This window comes from Lactuca virosa, chromosome 6, assembly GCF_052849685.1.
Source record: "Lactuca virosa cultivar CGN04683 chromosome 6, Lactuca_virosa_CGN04683_v6, whole genome shotgun sequence".
Taxonomy (NCBI): domain Eukaryota; kingdom Viridiplantae; phylum Streptophyta; class Magnoliopsida; order Asterales; family Asteraceae; genus Lactuca; species Lactuca virosa.
Genome location: NC_136431.1, coordinates 266018222 through 266036272, shown reverse-complemented (window position 1 = coordinate 266036272; position 18051 = coordinate 266018222). Strand labels below are relative to the sequence as shown.

The 18051-nt window shown below is 41.7% G+C and overlaps 1 protein-coding gene across 2 annotated transcripts in view; it reads right to left on the bottom strand.

Annotated features, from left to right (window-relative positions):
* The window catches only part of LOC145121055 (F-box/FBD/LRR-repeat protein At1g13570-like), an 83556-nt gene that overhangs the window by 5482 nt on the left and 60023 nt on the right, over window positions 1–18051 (bottom strand). The window lies entirely within an intron of this gene.

The following is an 18051-nucleotide window of genomic DNA, read 5'->3' as shown; positions in this document are numbered from 1 at the left end:
TGTAAAGCCATTCAATTCAATCAGAAGTCAGACTTGTTTCTACTATCTTTTAGCATTGTTAAGGGTCTGTTTGAGTGTTCTAAGCTTAGTACTGTAACGTCCCGATTCTCAGGTATTGATTTATATAAGAATATTTGATTTCAAGGTCTACTCGACGAGTTGGTTGCCCTGACTCATCGAGTAGCAGCGGGTTGGTCCACGTGTTTAAGTGACCTACTCGCCGAGTCCAAGAAGGAACTCGAAGAGTAGGAGCTGAAGGATGAAACCCTAATTTTCGGGGTTTTGCACCCTATTTAAGGATCACTTATCCCCCCTTAGCCTCTCTTAATGCCTCCCTCGAGTTCAAAAACCCTAAATTGTGCTTGCCCTCTATTTTTGTGTGCTTCTTAGCTTGGAAGAAGATTCTTGGAGTAAAGAGCTTGGGTTCAAGAAGCTTGGAGCAAAGGGTTGTTGTAGATCTGAATTCTTCTCTATCTTGGCATCGTTTTGGAGGTAACAAGTTGTTACCTTGACTCTCCTTTGGCTAGATCTCTTCATTTATGGGTTTAGAGCCCTTTTTGTTGGGTTTTGAGCATTCTAACACTCCTAAGTGTACATGCAACCCTAAATACCTTGGATCTATGTTTTCTCTATTATACATGCAAATATGATTATCCAAGGTATTATCCTAACTAGCATATCAAAACATTGATACTAGGATACTAAAATAGATAGAATACATACCTTGTTGTTGTTGCTTGACTCCATGAAGCTTGTGAGCCTAGTGCCCCAAGTGTGACACCTCAAATGGTTCACACAACATCATGAACTCTTGGAATAACCATGAGAAGAAGACATACATGTTCAAATTGGCTAGCCCTCTTACATATGTATCACTAGTGCCAATTTCTTGAACTAAAGGGGTTCTTATATAGTGTGGCTATTAGGGTTACACCATGTAACTCATGACTTTACCCATTCCTTATGCTCCATGGGTTTTAACCTCCATGGAGTATCCATGGATCACCACATGGGTTAAACCCAACATAAAGGAATCTTGGATCATAAGCTCACATATATAAGAATGAATGATTTACACAATCAATCCCCATATATTTAATTAGTCTCTTTTTGATCACTAAATTAAGTCCAAATTAATTCTTGATCAATACTAATTAAATAACATGATTTCATATTAATATATTAGAACTTATAATATATTAATATGTCACAAAATGTCTTTTCCTCATAAACGGTCTATCCAAATGTTCTGATGCCATGCAACCCAAATGGACCATGCCGAGTCGGGTCAAGTACATACCAATTATAGTTATGGACTTAGACACTAATCCAACAGTCTCCCACTTGGATAAGTCTAAAACTATTATTGCGTATGACTTCAGGAACCAACTGGCAATCGTAGCTCTCAAAAGCCGCTGTCGAACTCTGACCTTGTAGATGAACTCTGACCTTTGTCAATGACTTGTCCATTAGATAAGGGATCATATATTCCTCCATTCTAGATATCATATGGACTGAGACATGGATTATAATCATTCTCTCTGTCCATTTGTTGTTTCCCGATTTCCGATTTATGACGATTGACTAATTGAACAAATCAAATCAGTCCAGGCCCGGCCGAGCACTTACATTTGTCATCACCAAATCATCGAGGGCCCACAGATATCGCTTTTATCCCGAAGGTAAAAGGAATGGATAAACTTCGACTCATATGGCTTGTTCTACTACTTGTTGAATCATACACAAAGGCACGTTTTATAACACCGAGTTACCGAATGCGTTTTCGTGCAATCAATGTACAACCAACTCATAGTAACAACTCATATCTCTAGGTTTGAAGAATATAAGATATTATCGTCTCATGATCACTCGCGATAAAATCCATGAAGTGATTCCAATGAGCGCGGGTTGAATCCAATACTCAGAACTTATGAGCACTCATGAGTGTTGTAGCCCCTTGTCCAACATCTTAGACCTCTACAAGCCAACCCATGACAGTCTTGATTCATATCTACTTCCAACATATGACCGACTGTGGATAGTTTGAATAACTTAGTCAATCCGGAAGAACGACCTAGTTATTCTGGAAGTCAAAACATGCAAAATGAAACACAATAATAATAGAATCTAATATGGTATCAAAACCTATGAACATAAATAAAACACCTTTTATTTATCACCATATGATTACACATTATTCATTGTATACTGTTTCAGCTATCAACTTTATTCTTGAATTTAAAACAATAGTTGTCCCATGCTCCAAGCATGTACACTATGTTTTCTAAACACTAGTCATGCCATACACCAAGTATGCATACTATGTTTGTCTATGATCTTCACTTTGTGAATTAGATCAATTGAACATAACTCCAATGATCCTCTTTCACAGTCCCAAATCCTTACTGCAAATGCAAGAATTCCAAATTCATGCCATTTACTGAAATCTGTTAGATTCTAAACTTATATGCATTGATCCTCCTGTAATGATTATGCACAGAGTCAGAAAGACTTGACAACAACCATTACAGAGCATTCCAAAGGAGATCAGCTCCTTGGAAATATCCTTCTTGCATTAAGTTTCCTAATCTTACACAGATTGGATAATTTCCAACTTTGAAACATTTCCATATTCCATTTTGACTATCACTTCTGAACAAGAGTTGCCTCCTTACAGATTATGTCAATATGGTCCTTCCAGAATTATCACTATACTTCCAACTGTCCTTGAGCAACCAATCTTTGGTAAACCTTAGATTGTCCTCGACAATTGCTTAATCCTTTTAGTCATATCCAGTTCTAGACCTTTTCCCTTCTTAATGCCCCATGCATTTGGAAAATTTTAGAAAGGATAAATATAGCACATGTAATCGATCCTATATCCGAAGCATATGGGACTCGAGTCATGATGTCTCACATAAAGACTAAACCAGTCTTTTGCTATAACATTTCCATTTCTATTTGCCAAGTTCTCATAATTCAGATTATGAAAAGGACCCATATAATGGACCCATATATAGAATTTCCTTATGTTGAGTCATTCCAACATGAAATTCATATATATATCATTGACTAAATACGACTTAAAACCTCAATCTAAGCTTTTAGAATTGAAATGAAGTATAATTTTCTCTCCCTTAATTATAGCAAAACAACTTTTTCAACCCCTGCAGCCTCACGAATTGAAACTTTTGTTTTCTTTAATTAACATTGCTAACTTGCAACCTTTATCATAATTATCATGCTCCCACTAACATGATGATTATTAGCATAACACTTATGCTCCCACTAGCTTTGACATGTAATCAGAAATCAGCTGGACTTCTAGAAATCAATACTTTATTGACTTTCTTACCAAAGTTCAGATTTCTGATACTAGATTGCTTTGATAAAACTTTATCAATATCATACACCTTATCTTAGATAGCTCACAGGTGTGTCTAAACAATTTTAAGAACTATGAAAAGGGATGCCGTAATCATAGTCTCGATTGTTTAGACCTTTACCACTTCTCACAAGTCCATGTTAGTGTGCTGGTTAACCACACACGCTCCACTAACGACTTTGAGAATGCAAATATCACAATTGCTATCTAGCTAAAATCTACTTAGTGAAAGTGTTTCCTCACCATCATTTTCATGAATCGGAGAGAAACCTTATGACACTTAGATTTTATGGTGTATGAGTTCCTATCCATATGAATTTTGTCAAAACCATAATCACAAGACAAGGTTACTGACAAATCCACACTTATATGGATTAAACTTGTGCAATCTTAAATTCTTGCCATTTGGCAGCTCAAGGGCCTGCCATTGCTTCCAAGTAGCTGTGCAACCAATTGAGAACTCTAAGAACTCATATGAAAAGCCAACTATAATTGGAATGGACACAGAAATAGTCAACACGATAGGTTATAAACCTCAAGTCGTGTGCTAGTGAAGAACTTTAGGTTTTACTCTTGATTAGTTCTTGAGACTTTCAAGACCTTTTAAGACTCCCACTGTCCTCTTGACATATAAGACTCTCTTGTCAAATATTCAAGAGATAGTGTGGATTCTAATCAAGACAAACACTTCACACAATTGGCCTTAGTTGGTCTTTGTTTTATCCAAAAACATCACAACTTACCAATTTCAAATGTACAAGAGTAGAAACCTTCTACTCTTACATTTGACAAGTGTTTTTAAACCTTCTTTAAGACATGTCACTCAAGTTACAATCTTGGAGTATGACTCTAAGAATTGTTTTGGAATGAAATATGACTCATCTTCTTGATTTAACCACTTCAACAATTCATAACTCCTCTTCTTAGCTACCAGAATGCACTTAGAGGATGAATTGTGATAAGGTCTCTTAATCATTAAGATGATTATATAACATGATACTCAAGTACTCTACCATCTTTTCAGATTTGAGAAACTTTTATCCTTCTGCCTAATTTGATTCTTCTCATTCGTTCCGCCATACACTGAAATTTTTTCCAATGCTTCAGAATTATACTTAAGCCTGTAAGTATAACCATATTTACTAAACTTTAGTAAATCATGACGAATAGTCTTATCGATCTTTTGTGGTGGACTTAATCAGTGCACAAGAATGTGTACTCGATCCCTTAGTCCGTTACTTGACTCACACATCCATGTGAACAAGTAGTTAGTCTTAATTTTTCCAATGCTTGAAGGTTCTCATTCATCATGCTCTACAAATTGCATGATTCCAAGTTTCGGTCCAATTGAAACTTGGGTGATGAGAATATTTCCTTATTTGGTAAATTTAGACACTACCACAAATGAAAGAATCAAATTCATATTTCCACTCTTGCTCTTAATGGAATCTTATAAGCAACAATTTTTTCCTCAAATGCCATTGTAAGGATATTTTAAAATAAATAAATAAAATCATCATTTTTCCTTTTATTTTAAAAAACTTTGCGGAAAAACTATCCTTACAATGCAAAAGCACATGAAAACTTTGTTGTTATCTAATCCTATGCAATATATCATAACTCCTAAGATGTAGCTTAAGAATCCGATCTTCAAACTATGCGATAGAAATCCATCTACGCGATCAGATTCAACATAATCTTTCTTTAAGTTTCTTCACTTTTTTCTTTGATTCTTAAAACATCAACATGTGACCCAGTCACATCATGTATCAAGAATCTCAGAATAGAAACTTAGTAGAGTTAGATAGTGGACTTTACCTGAAGTAGAGTCAAACTTATTGACTTTAACATCCTTAGGTAAATTTGGCAGCTTCGCAACTAATGCCCCTTTCTTTGGCAATGGACCCTTGATAATAGGACTATCTCAGACTTAGCCTCTCTCTTTACCATTTGGTCAGCCGAGTTGACTATGGGCGATCCCTTTCCATTGGGAAGAGAGAGCTTTACTGGATATCCAACGTCATCATTGTCAATGTCCATAAAGTTTTAGGAAGTTGATCTTAGCAAATAGATAAGATCATTAAGGGTCTTGTCATAGTCTGTTTCATAGGAGTCCCAAAGGAACTCACTATGTGACTTAGAAAGTGATTGATCATCAGCTTCCTCTAGACTTTGACACCCAACTCTCCCGGCTTGTCAATATGTGACTACATCTCCAAGATGTGATCACACATAGACCTTTGCTTGCCAATAGGGCTTGAGTGACCTTAAACTTTTCAGGAACTTGTGGGTTAGGGAGAATAATTGGAGGAGGTGAAAGAGGTATGATTTCCATGGGACATCATCTTCATTTAGGAAAGTTTGTTTCAAGAGATTTGGGAAGATCATAGATGTCTGAACTTAGACATCTTTTGGGAGATATTCAAGTTAGTTGATTTAAAGTCCTTAATATAACACCCAATATGAAATATTAAGGCTAGGACCCAATAACCTATTTATAACTGGAAGAGGGATGCCGTAATCCAAGTTATAAAATAGTTAAAGGTAGGTAAATGACGATTTACCAATTTCCACCATAGAAAAACGAAATATAATTAAGTTTTAATTGGATTTGAAACTCCTAGATCTTTTGAGATACATTGAACTTTCAATGGCATGTTTGAATCTCGATTGTGCCCTCTCAAGTTTGTGACTGGGATGCCGAGGATCACAAACAAGGTGTGAATAACCATACAAATTGACTTGGTACCCTCAACAATATTACCTAATCGATGTGCCGGTTAACCACACACGCTCCACCGATCTATAATAAAGTCAAGTTACCCTTTGCCACTCTTACTAGTCCATGTTAGTGTGCCGGTTAACCACACACGCTCCACTAACGACTTGGTAAGGTACAAAGTGTAATTTTATGGGATAACACCAATTTCACATTTTTCCTAAGTAACTAATATTGGGAATTTATAAGCGTTTAGTTACTTAGTATTTATCATTAATACTTTTAATGAAGGGAGAATTATAGTCCTTGTCCTACCCGTTTGGCTAACGACCCTCCACCAGTCAAGGAAGCGGTGGGTGAGAGTGGACACCCATTAAACTGCCATTTTATAGGCAGTAACCTTATACCCCCCTTATAGACCGGCTTCGTGAATGAGGCCTACTAACGGTAAGATTGACTTTTCTTATACATATATATATAATTAAAATTATAATAATAGTATAAGGGTTGAATTTTAACTTTTAAAATTCTAAGGGCTAACTTGGAATTAAAGTATTCATAAGTGAAACTTTTCAAATTCCAAAACTTGAGGGCAAGTTTTGAAACTATTCAAAACTAATTAATTCCATAACTTATGTGTTTAAATTAGTTTTAATTAAAAAACTCTTCAAGTTCCATAACTTGAGGACAAGTTATGGAAGACTTTAAACTAATAAAAGAATGTAACTTTTCTTTATTTTGTAACTTATGGAATTAATTAAGGTTACACATTTTATTACTTAATGAAGTGACTCTTGAACCTCCATAACTTGAGGACAAGACTCTTCATTTTTGTAACCATTGCCAACTTTTATGAGTTTTATGAAACTTAAATGTGACTTTTCATATAACTTGAGGACAAGTTACAAAAACACATTTTAGAATCAAATCTTAGATTAAAATGGATTGAAAACACATAATCAATTAACTTTTCTATTAATCTAAGCAACTCATAAGAACAAGATAATTCAAATCAAACTTTTTCATGTAATTAGCCTAATCACTAAACTAATACAAAACATGAATCTATTGACAATTATCTTTGAAATTGGATTAGTATGAACATTACCACATCAAAAACAAGTTTATAAGTTCAAAAACATCTTAGGGTAATGTTTCTAGTCCATTTCTAGCCAAAAAACTCGAAAATATGCTGTCTGGGGCTCCTACTCGTCGAGTGTATCAACCTACTCGCCGAGTAGGATGATTTTCTTCATGGACTCGGCGAGTTCATCAGTGGACTCGGCGAGTCCAGTGCCCAAAATGCCCGAAATTCGACTTTTTCAGCATTTTTCAGTAATTTGCATAAAGTATAATTGAAAACAAGCCTAGGCTCTGATACCACTGTTGGGTTTTGAGCATTCTAACACTCCTAAGTGTACATGCAACCCTAAATACCTTGGATCTATGTTTTCTCTATTATACATGCAAATATGATTATCCAAGGTATTATCCTAACTAGCATATCAAAACATTGATACTAGAAACTAAAATAGATAGAATACATACCTTGTTGTTGTTGCTTGACTCCATGAAGCTTGAGAGCCTAGTGCCCCAAGTGTGACACCTCAAATGGTTCACACAACATCATGAACTCTTGGAATAACCATGAGAAGAAGACATACATGTTCAAATTGGCTATCCCTCTTACATATGTATCACTAGTGCCAATTTCTTGAACTAAAGGGGTTCTTATATAGTGTGGCTATTAGGGTTACACCATGTAACTCATGACTTTACCCATTCCTTATGCTCCATGGGTTTTAACCTCCATGGAGTATCCATGGATCACCACATGGGTTAAACCCAACATAAAGGAATCTTGAATCATAAGCCCACATATATAAGAATGAATGATTTACACAATCAATCCCCATATATTTAATTAGTCTCTTTTTGATCACTAAATTAAGTCCAAATTAATTCTTGATCAATACTAATTAAATAACATGATTTCATATTAATATATTAGAACTTATAATATATTAATATGTCACAAAATGTCTTTTCCTCATAAACGGTCTATCCAAATGTTCTGATGCCATGCAACCCAAATGGACCATGCCGAGTCGGGTCAAGTACATACCAATTATAGTTATGGACTTAGACACTAATCCAACACTTTTTGGCGTTTTGTGGTGGTTCTTCGATTTGGGTCCAGATCTGAGGTTGCAACCTCAGATCTGGACTCCTTTAGCCCCTCATTGTCATAAAGTTTCAATCCTTGTCAAGCTATTTTTGGGTTTTTGAGCATTCTAACACTCCTATGGTGTACATGCAACCCTATAAACCTTGGATCTTTGTTTTCTCTATCATACATGCAAATAAGAACTTTCCAAGGCTTTAATCCTAACTAGCATATTATGAAGCACCTATACTATAAAGTTCTAGATAGATGATCTACCTTTTGATGTAGCTTGATGTCTTCAAACTTTAAGAGCTTAGCCCCAATAGTGTGGAAGCCTCAAGTGGAATCACAAATCACCAAAACACCTTGGAAGACTTTAGAGAATATGGATACTTGGCTTACACTTATGAAATCGGTTATTGCCCTCTTTAGTGTATCCACACTAGCCACTAGCCTAATTTCATGAACCATATGACCCTTTATATAGTGTGGAGGATTAGGGTTAAACCCTAATACCCATGACCTTTCATTTCCTAGGATCCATGGGTTAAAGCTCCATGGACTATCCATGAAGACTTAGCCCAACCTAAATGAACTTGGCCCACTACACACATATATCTAAGAGTCCATATTTAACTAGTTCCTTTTGATCACTTAATTAATTATAAATTAATTCTTGATCAATACTAATTAAATAATATGATTATATATTAATATATTAGAACTTATAATATATTAATATAAATCATAAATATACTATTCTCAAAAGACTATCCATATAAATTGTGTCGATGAAGTGCAACCCAAATGGACCATGTCGGGTCGGGTCAAGTACATACCAAATATAGTTATGGACTTAGACATTAATCCAACAGCTATGACCTTTCCCTTACATTAAGCCACTCCTTTAGCTTGTTTTGGGTCATTATCATCTTGCATGCACGTAAAGTTTGCAACTTTACGTGATAAACATGCCCTAGGAGCTTAGATCTGCAATATGGAGCCTTTGCATGGCCTAGAGAGCACATGTATGGATGAAGGATTGAAGGGACTTAGCGAGACGCATGGTCGACTCGGCGAGTCATATAAAGATGGTCCTAAACTCGACGGGTTGGATGAATAACTCAGCGAGTCCGATGAAGATTTTCATAGACTCGGCGAGTCAATAGAGTGACTCGGCGAATCGGATAGGGTTTTTCCCAACCGTTGGGTGCATGTGAACTTGTCGAGTTACAATGGGAAAACTCGACGAGTGGTCGGGGAGTTTCGACCGCAAGCCTTAAGAACTCGACGAGTCACTCTAGTGACTCGGCGAGTGGGTGGGTTATGCAAGGAACTCGGCGAGTGTCTGGTTGCACTCGACGAGTTCAGGTCAACATGGACTGTTGGCCTTGGCAGTTGACTTTGACTTTGACTTTGACGTTGACCATGGGTTGACTTTTGGACTCTTGGGGGCATTTTGGGAACTTATGAACATGTTTGTATGGCGATTATAGGTGGTGGGGTTTTTGGCAGTGATCCGAGAGTTGATCTTATCTTTCGAGTCGACATTTGCGAGGTGGGTTATCCTCATTATACTCAAGGGTCTAAGGCACCAAGGCCGGCCCTTTGGATTGTTATCTGGTTATGTTATGATTAGTATAATCTGTTAGATTGGTATCCTAGAGGGTAGGATAGTATTATGTGCTATGTGGAATGATCCGTTAGATCAGTTGTTGTCTATAGACTATTATATGATTATCTGTTATATGTGCATATGTTTGTTTGACGGTTGAGGCTTATCTACTTTGTGCGATAGCCAAGAGACCTGGGCATTCCAACCTATTGGTTGTAGGCCGTGAGTATTCCATCCCTAGGATGATTGGACTCATAGTATGTTGGCATTCCAACCTGTTGGTTGTGGGCCTGGGGTATTCCAACCCGATGGTTGACTTGACCCATAGTATGTTGTTTAAGACTCTATGTGTATTGCTGTGAGTATGGGTATTTTGGGGAAACTCGCTAAGCTTTCGGGCTTACAGTTTCAGTTTATTGTTTCAGGTACATCAGGGGATCGCGCCAAGGCAAAGGCGTGATCGTACAGCTCCTCATATTTTGTTATGGTTTCTGGGAAAACTCTGATATAGACTATTTTGGAAACAAATTTGTAGTAACTATTGGTTTTAAATGTCTTTGAAAAGTTTTAAAATTGGCTTAAAATTTATGGGTGTTACAAGTTGGTATCAGAGCCTTGGTTTGAGTGAATTGGAGGAACACTCGTGTGAATCCAGTCTCAAATCAAGGAAGGAGTTTCAAAATAATTTCTAAATGGTTTTCAAAATAAGTAAGGAGGATGCAGAGTGTACGATCAGCCGTAGCCAGTAAGTGAATCCCGAAATACCATACAAGTTATTTGATTATGTGATATGTTAGCACAACATGCTAGTACTAGGCTAAGGATCTTCAGTAATTGCATGATAGAATTTCCTGATTACATGATGCCTGTTAGCCTAGGGTTTTCCTTATATGAGATTGACATCATTACTGTAGTTGCTTGTGTATGCATCACAGTTGTATATAATTAAGATCTTATAGCCTGAGAATGTTTGATTTGGCCTTATGTTCTGTTCTTATTGATTAGGGCTTAAGGTAGGATTAGATATTCGAAAGTCTATAAGGTCCAGCGTTATGTATGGCTAGCGTACATTAGTGCTACAAGGTTGGTGGAAGTTTCATGGCCGGGTGGTTGTGTGAGACCGGTAGGTCAGTTATGAGACAGTTAGCCTTCCTCTAGGGGTGAGGTTGAGCGACTGCCATGTGCATGTATAGTGTTAGGGTGTTGTGGTGATACTTGAGACAAATATGGGTAGGTGTGGAAGGTAGTATGGGCCCGTACTACTGAAAGAACAGGACCCATACGCGTAGCAAGAAAGTCACAACCCCTAGGGTTTAGTAGGGAGTTGGTTCCCGGTTATTTTGCGGATTGTCTGATATCATCCTGTTGTATTTTCAGTATGGTGGTTACAAGGCGTTTCGTGACTGGATCTGGATCGGGATCAGGACAAGGTGATCAGGAGGCCCCAAACGACGCCTGAGATTATCGGCCAGGGAGAGCCAGTGTTGGCAGAGGATCGGGTCAGGGAGATCATCCGTGGGGAGGTGGTCGAGATTGTCCGGGGTCAGATTCCGGAGTTGTTTGGGACTATTAAGCCCGCTATGATGGAGTACTTTGACGACAGATACACAGCCCTTGCAGAGACGGCTGCCGCTGCAGCTGCATCAACTGTAACAGCTGCAGGAGGAGGAGTAGGAGCCAGACAGGGCTTCCAGTACAGGGACTTCGATAACACGAAGCCCCCTACTTTTGATGGGACTGAGGACCCCATCAAGGCCATGAGGTGGGTTTCTGATGTGGAGGGGTGCTTCTTCACTTGCTCATGCCCTACTGACCAGAAGGTCAAGTGTGCCCTGAACCTGTTGAGGTCTGGGGCCAACGACTGGTGGAGATTGACGACTGGGTCGTACACCGATGATCAGAGAGCTGCTGTTACTTGGGAGCAGTTCAGGGATATGTTTCGCGCTCGTTACGTTCCACAGGTCTAGCGGGAACGATTGGCTCAGGAGTTTTTGAGTTTGAGACAGGATGGGGAATCGGTGATGGAGATCACCCGTATGTTCACCCGAGAGGGCGATGTTCTGCCCAGAGTTTGCTTCCGAGCAGGCGCAGATGACTCGTTATCTGAGCATGCTCAAGACCGATATCCGACAGTATGTGTCTACCCAGCGATGTGGTACTCTTATGGAGTTACAGGAGGCCGCGAGGCGGCGTGAGTTGGAGATCGAGCTGCAGTTGAAGGAGCAACGGCAGGCCCCGTCACAGTCACAGCCGGCGCCGAAGCGGTCCAAGACCACCGATACCATAATTGGGGGACAGCCAGGTCGCACCTGTGGAAAGTGCGGAAAGGCTTATTCAGGGACGTGTCGATCAGGGAGTGGGTGCCACCGATGTGGCAAGCATGGCCATTTGGCCAGGGATTGTAGACAGCAGACTCCGGCTTCCGGAGTCAGGATTTGTTATCATTGTGAGCAGGTGGGCATATGAAGGCCCAATGTCCTTTATTAACCGCCAAGACGGCGCAGACTCCGACGCCGACCACTTTGAGGATTGCAGATGGGAGGCCATTTAAGGTAGAGCCTCCGAAGGCTCAGGGGCGTGCATTTCAGCTTACGTCCGAGGAGGCCAAGGCAGCACCGGATGTGGTTGCTGGTATGTTTCTATCCTTTTCCTCATTTATTATATCTGTGTTATGCTTATCTGTGGTACCTGTGTTTAGGTACGTTTTTAGTGAATTCATTGCCCACTTTGGTTCTATTTGACTCAGGGGCGAGTCGGTCCTTCGTATCTCAGACATTTAGTAGGGAGTTCAGTGCGCGAGTAGGCGAGCTAGAGTGTCCGTTGCGAGTCTCTATCGCCAATGAACACGGGGTTTCTGCTTCTTCGGTCTACCGAGGATGCGAGATGGAAATCTTCGGAGTGTCCTTTCCGATAGATTTGATTCCAATTCCCATGAGGGAAGTATGCATGATTGTGGGGATGGACTGGCTTAGTCGATTTGGTGCCAAGATAGATTGCGAGGGCCAATGAGTGGTAGTTTGAACCCCAAGTGGGGGAGAACTGATTATATATGGGGAGGGCACCAGAGTGGGATCAGGGTTCTGTTTAGCTGCCAGGGCTCGACAGTATATTCAGCACGGGTGTGCGGGTTTTCTGGCGTATGTGGTGGATATGCGATCCAGGGACCAAATTTCAATTTCCGAGGTTCCTGTAGTCAGGGAGTTTACAGACGTGTTTCCGGAGGAGTTGCCTGGGATACCTCCGGAGAGACAGGTCGAGTTCCGAATCGACCTGGTGCCTGGTGCAGCCCCTATCGCCAAGGCGCCATACCGGTTGGCACCGCCAGAGATGCAGGAGCTGTTGTCACAGCTGCAGGAACTGTTGGGCAAGCAGTACATTCGATCTAGCAGTTCTCCATGGGGAGCACCGATCCTCTTCGTCAGGAAGAACGACGGTTCGCACCGGATGTGCATTGATTATAGGGAGTTGAACAAGTTGACGGTGAAGAACCGTTATCCTCTCCCGAGGATAAATGACCTCTTTGATCAGTTGCAGGGTGCATCTTGGTTCTCCAAGATTGATTTGAGGTCGGGATATCATCAGGTCCGGGTCAGAGAGGAGGACGTGGAGAAGACCGCGTTTCGAACTCGTTATGGTCATTACGAGTTTGTGGTGATGCCGTTTGGGCTCACCAACGCGCCGACAGTATTTATGGACCTGATGAACCGGGTCTGCAGACTGATGCTTGATTGCTCGATCATCGTGTTTATTGATGATATCTTGGTATATTCCAAGACCCGAGAGCAGCACGAGGATCACCTTAGGGAGTTGTTGGAAGTTCTGAGACGAGAACGACTATATGCTAAGTTCTCGAAGTTCGAGTTTTGGTTGCGAGAGGTCCAGTTCCTAGAACATCTCGTTAATAAGGAGGGGATTTTGGTCGACCCGGCCAAGATCGAGGCAATCATGCAGTGGGAGGTGCCGAGATCTCCCTCGGATATCAGGAGTTTTATGGGTTTATCCGGGTACTACCGGAGATTTATTCGAGATTTCTCCAAGATTGCGGTACCCCTCACTCGTCTGACGAGGAAGGGGGTGGATTTTCGTTGGGGCCCTGAGCAGCAGAGGGCGTTTGAGACCCTCCGTCAGCGCTTATGCGAGGCTCCAGTCTTGACACTCCCGGAGGGAGTTGAGGATTTTGTGGTATTCTGTGATGCATCCATCACAGGTTTGGGGGCAGTCCTCATGCAGAGAGGTCGAGTGATAGCTTATGCCTCGCGGCAGCTGAAGCCGCACGAGAAGAGATATCCTAATCATGATTTAGAGCTGGGAGCGGTGGTGTTCGCTCTCAAGATATGGAGACATTACCTATATGGGGTCCGTTGTACCATATACACGGATCACAAGAGCTTGAGACACATCATGGATCAGCCGAACCTGAACATGAGGCAGTGCAGGTGGCTGGATGTAGTCAAGGACTACGATTGTGAGATCCTTTACCACCCTGGTAAAGCGAATGTGGTTGCGGACGCTTTGAGCCGCAAGTCAGCTGGGTCTTCCATCCTAGCGATATGTATGAGGATAGCGGTGGATTCCCCACTTGTGAGTTTGATCAGAGATGCCCAGGTGGAGGGAATGCGACCAGAGAACTGGAAGTTGGAAAGGATCAAGGGCGAGAACGCCCGATTTGTGCAGGATAGTCGGGGATTATTGACCTGATGCGGTCGGGTTTGGGTTCCGATGTATGGTGGGGTCCAGACAGATAGTCATGGAGGAGGCTCAGAAGTCTCACTTCTCTATTCACCAGGGGGCCACCAAGATGTACCGAGACCTGAGTCTGAGTTACTGGTGGCCATGTATGAAGCGAGAAATCGCTTGGTATGTCGAGAGGTGCTTGACCTGTAGGATGGTCAAGGCCGAGCATCAGAGGCCGCATGGTATGCTGCAGCCTCTAGAGATTCCCATGTGGAAATGGGAGCAGATCACGATGGACTTCATTACCAAGCTGTCGAGGACGACGAAAGGGTTTGATGCCATATGGGTCATCGTAGATCGATTGACCAAGAGTGCCCATTTCTTGGCTATACGGGAGAGTTCTTCGACCAAAAAGTTGGCCGACTTGTATGTTCGCGAGGTCGTCGCTCGCCATGGGGTTCCGGTCTCCATTGTTTCCGACCGAGATGTTAGATTTACCTCCCGTTTCTGGCAGAAGTTCCACGAGGAACTGGGCACACGGTTGGATTTTAGTACAACATTTCATCCGCAGACCGATAGTCAGAGCGAGCGGACCATCCAGACCCTCGAGGATATGTTGAGAGCATGTGTCATTGACTTCGGTGGGAGCTGGGATTCCCACCTACCCCTTGCGGAGTTCACCTACAATAACAGCTATCATTCCATCATCGGCGCCCCGCATTTCGAGCTGTTGTATGGGCGGAGATGTCACACCCCAGTTTGTTGGGGTGAGGTCGGACACAGGGTGATGGGGCGGAAGGAGGTAGTTTTGCAAACTAACGAAAAGATCCTACAGATCAGGCAACGATTGCAGACCGCCCAAAGTCGGCAGAAGAGTTACGCCGACAGACGCCGATCCGAGTTAGAGTTTCAGGTGGGTGATATGGAACTCCTGAAGGTCTCACCCTGGAAGGGTGTGATCCGCTTCAGGAAGAGGGGGAAATTGGGACCCCGTTACATTGGACCATTCAGGATCATTGCCAGGATCGGCAAGGTGGCATACATGCTAGAGCTACCTGAGGAGCTTAGTAGGGTACATAGCACTTTCCACGTTTCGCAGTTGTGAAAGTGCATCATGGATCAGGAGGCAGTGGTGTCATTGGATGATATCCAGGTTGATGAGCGCCTGAATTACGTGGAGAGGACTGTGGCCATAATGGAAAGGAAGATGCAAGTTATGCGGAACAAGGAGATACCTTTGGTGAAGGTGCAGTGGGAGCATCGGAGGGGATCCGAGTGGACGTGGGAGCCGGAGGCTGAGATGCGGGAGCATTACCCAATGTTGTTTACCTCAGCAGACTTCGAGGACGAAGTCTAGTTCAAGTGGGGGAGAATTGTAACGCCCCGATTCTCAAGTATTGATTTATATAAGAATATTCTTGATTTCAAGGTCTACTCGACGAGTTGGTTGCCCTGACTCGTCGAGTAGCAGCGGGTTGGTCCACGTGTTTAATTGACCTACTCGCTGAGTCCAAGAAGGGACTCGACGAGTAGGAGCTGGAGGATGAAACCCTAATTTCTGGGGTTTTGCACCCTATTTAAGGATCACTTATCCCCCCTTAGCCTCTCTTACCGCCTCCCTCGAGTTCAGAAACCCTAAATTGTGCTTGCCCTCTATTTTTGTGTGCTTCTTAGCTTGGAAGAAGATTCTTGGAGTAAAGAGATTGGGGTTCAAGAAGTTTGGAGCAAAGGGTTGTTGTAGATCCGGATTCTTCTCTATCTTGTCATCGTTTTGGAGGTAACAAGTTGTTACCTTGACTCTCCTTTCACTAGATCCCTTACCTTAAGCCACTCCTTTAGCTTGTTTTGGGTCATTATCATCTTGCATGCACGTAAAGTTTGCAACTTTACGTGATAAACATGCCCTAGGAGCTTAGATCTGCAATATGGAGCCTTTGCATGGCCTAGAGCGCACCTGTATGGATGAAGGATTGAAGGGACTCGGCGAGTCGCATGGTCGACTCGGCGAGTCATATGAAGATGGTCCTAAACTCGACGGGTTGGATGAATAACTCGGCGAGTCCGATGAAGATTGTCGTAGACCCGGAGAGTCAGTAGAGTGACTCGGCGAATCGGCTAGGGTTTTTCCCAACCGTTGGGTGCGTGTGAACTTGTCGAGTTACAATGGGAAAACTTGACGTTGACCATGGGTTGACTTTTGGACTCTTGGGGGCATTTTGGGAACTTATGAACATGTTTGTATGGCGATTATAGGTGGTGGGGTTTTTGGCAGTGATCCGAGAGTTGATCTTATCTTTCGAGTCGACATTTGCGAGGTGGGTTATCCTCATTATACTCAAGGGTCTAAGGCACCAAGGCCGGCCCTTTGGATTGTTATCTGGTTATGTTATGATTAGTATAATCTGTTAGATTGGTATCCTAGAGGGTAGGATAGTATTATGTGCTATGTGGAATGATCCGTTAGATCAGTTGTTGTCTATAGACTATTATATGATTATCTGTTATATGTGCACATGTTTGTTTGGCGGTTGAGGCTTATCTGCTTTGTGCGATAGCCAAGAGACCTAGGCATTATAGTGCGATAGCCAAGAGACCGGGGCATTATATGATTATCGACCCTGCTTGCCTTGTACTACCTTTTAGTGCAATATAGTGGGATTCTTTTGGAGTATATCGTACCCCTTTATTTGTTGGGTTTGACACGCCTAACAAATTGGCTCCGTTGCCGGGGACACGGTGTTATTAATTGTTTATGCCTAGATTTTTGTGAGCAGGTACATCTCTATAAAAAAAACAAAAAAAATAGAAAAAAAAACAAAAAGTGTCGCTCAGAAATGAATACTCCTTACATTGAAGACCAACTTTCTGAGCTAGCTCAGTTAGTTATGATGATTGGAAATGACCAAAGTGCACAACCTACACCTATTCCTTGTGATTTGTGTACTCAAAATGGACATCATACCGATATGTGTCCATATTTACAAGGAGAATGGGAAGAAGTGAAAGAAACGGGAAGCTACGACTGGCCAAACCAATGGAGTTATGATCAACCTCAACATCAATGTGGGGACAATAACCAAGTTTGGGGAAACAACCATTACCAAGCTTGGGGATATGACCAATACCAACCAACTCCACAGTTCCAACAACCATATCCCCCACCTCCCCAACAAACTGAAACTTCGAGCATGTCCTTGGAAGACATTGTGAAAAGCTTTGCCACTACTACCCAAATCTTCCAAGAAACAACCAAAGCTAGCCTCAAAAGCTTAGAGCAGCAAATTGCACAACTTACTCAATCTGTGAGTATATTGGAAACTCAAGGAAAATTACCATCGCAGACCGAAGAGGACCCAAGGCATACTATTTCTGCCATCACCTTGAACGATGGGAAAATTTTTGATGACCCAAGATTGCAATTTGAAGACGGGGAAGAGGAGGAAGAAATAGAAGTGGAGAAGGCTGACCAGGAAGAAGTAGAAATTAAGAAT